The sequence below is a fragment of the Littorina saxatilis genome, linkage group LG3 (genome assembly GCF_037325665.1).
Source record: "Littorina saxatilis isolate snail1 linkage group LG3, US_GU_Lsax_2.0, whole genome shotgun sequence".
NCBI lineage: Eukaryota > Metazoa > Mollusca > Gastropoda > Littorinimorpha > Littorinidae > Littorina > Littorina saxatilis.
Window position 1 is genome coordinate 15,773,597 of NC_090247.1, and position 2,613 is coordinate 15,776,209.

Sequence of the window (2,613 nt, forward strand, 5' to 3'; positions counted from 1 at the left end):
CTTGAACAATGTTATTGACTTCGGATTTCAACAATGTCCAAACACTCAGATAAAGAAAAAACGCCGCACTCAAAATCTGGATGCTGTAGAAGAATGCTACGACAGCAGAGACCCGCTGACATATGAATTCCACGAAAGCATTTGGTAAATTCACGTAGAAAGCATAGCACTGCTCTTCCTTGTGAAGAGCAATGAAGAAATAAAAACACACACCAATATTGCCAACAAAAACCGAGACAGCAAGCATCGCCACAACCAAAACGCTTCGGCGGTTAACTTCGCTCCTACAACGTCGTCGTTCGTAGCGTTCAAACTCAACAAAGAAAGCCCGGAGATGGTTTTGGCAGAATACTCGAAATACGACAAACAGAAAGATCTCCCCCGACATGTAACTGACAATGTAGAGGTTTATTGTCGTTCTGTCAGTCATGGAGGTGTAAATAACACCACAAAGCGGCATGAGCAGGGATACAAAACATTAGGGTAATGTTCAAGGCGTGTTTCCAAAAGTAGCAACATTTCCCGGGGCGCGTGGCTGGTAGAGAGTACAACCCTGATAGGTACAGCACGACGAGCATGGATTTCATGGCCACAGAGACTGGAATCGGCTTCATGGTGACATTAAGATGTGGCACGTCCACACTGTTAAAGTCTCACATGGACCCACAAACGTCACACGGATGAAAATTGTTCAAGAAACTGTCGAGATTTCTTTTTCATCAACATCGATCGCAAGCAAGCACCTTGAATAAAGACATATCAAGGTTTTAGTGAATGTGAAAGAGTAAATGTCTCATCAGTTCTTGTTTGGAGATTATTTGTTATCACTCAAGAGAAAAACACTGCGGGTACAGCGCTAGAGTCCTGAGACTGAACACAGTCTGTTGCACTTACGAATATTCCTCACACTTTGTGCTTTGATGTGTTGACAGGAGAAAAGACAAATCAGCTATAATGTGTGTGAATGTGTGTGTGTGCATTTTCACTGTGATCAAATTACAAATAAAAGAGAAAGGCCAGTCACCACGCACATCCTCGGCTCGCATGCAATGCATTTATATAGCAAAGGGAATGCCTGTAATTCACACAGATCAATCACTTGGTCTTAAACGTGCACAAGACAAAAACTTTCATACTGGGGGAGCGAGCCAATCTGAAGAGTACTCGGGTCCAGCGCGAGCGTTTTTTTATACTTTAATGCACATGTGTTGTCTGATGCCACAGGCGGCTCGTCAAGAAATGATTGAGTGAACAGACCTCCAGCCCTGCTTTATGTTAGTAATGGTTTAAACAGAAAAAACAGCACTGCCACCATCAGAGATCCATTAGCCGTGTTTGATTTTGGTAATTGTATTGGTTATCTAGTCACATAGGGTTTTGTTTGTCCGGTGCCCCGGCGTTAAAACGGTCGTGTAATGTGTTCGGATGGGTATTGTAGAACCCCTTGTTTGTTGATTGTGTGGCCTTTTAATATTATGTTTAACCTCTGAAAATAAAGGAAAACAAGTCATGTCAAGCGATAATAAAACATTTAGTCAACCTGTCGGCCATTCTGATTCATCATCGTTCCACGCTATCGCTTTAAGTCCCTCTGACCGGACGCTACAGTCCTACGCGAATCTATCAAAAGAAGAATACAGAGTTATCTCCCATATGTTGTTCGCTAGCAGTGTTCGCGGGACGAAAATGGTTGCAGATTGGCCGACTTCGACAGTTGTCTCCGTTCTGTTCTTCACAGTTATGATCAAGACATCGTTCTAAGGTCAAAACAAGTCGAAATTTTGGGACTGCTGCCGGAAGGAGACCGTAATGTATGGTTGCATCACTGTCAAAACATCGTCTGCTTCAGCGACCGCCGAAACCAAACGGTGGATTATCACGTGACACTGTTGCCATATTTAGAGTTGTTTGCACAGTAAATACATCCGCGAAAAATAGCTCGCTTGAAACTGTCTAAAATAAAAATTCCTCTGTAATTCAAAAATTACAAAACACCATGAAAAATCATTATCGACGATCGCGAATCTGCTTATATCAATAACACATTACAAAAAACTCTAAATATGTAAAAACAAAAATCGGTTTCCTTGCCAGACAAGGAAACTCAAGGCATCCTGTCAGGGATAGAATGAGCCGAACTCATTTTGACCTGAGTTCACGATGCCTGTCGGCCTCATTCACGTTCACACTCACTCACACACACACACACACACACACACACACACACACACACACACACACACACACACACACACACACACACACACACACACACACACACACACACACACACACACACAGACTCACTCACATGCACGCTTGCGCAATTGCAAGGGGAATAATGCACAGACTGTAGAATCACAGATCACATTTTCTTTCAACATGTATTTAAATTATATCAAAGCACAGAGATACAATAAACAAAATTTGACAAGCATATTCGCATAAAGACGTTATTTCTTTGCCTTTCCTCGTTTCTATCCTACGGTTGTTTTGTGAAAACCAATCAAACACTCGTTTTGACTTAATGTTTTAACATAGAGGGGGAATCGAGACAAGGGTCGTGGTGTATGTGTGTGTGTGTGTGTGTGTGTGTGTGTGTGTGTGTGTGTG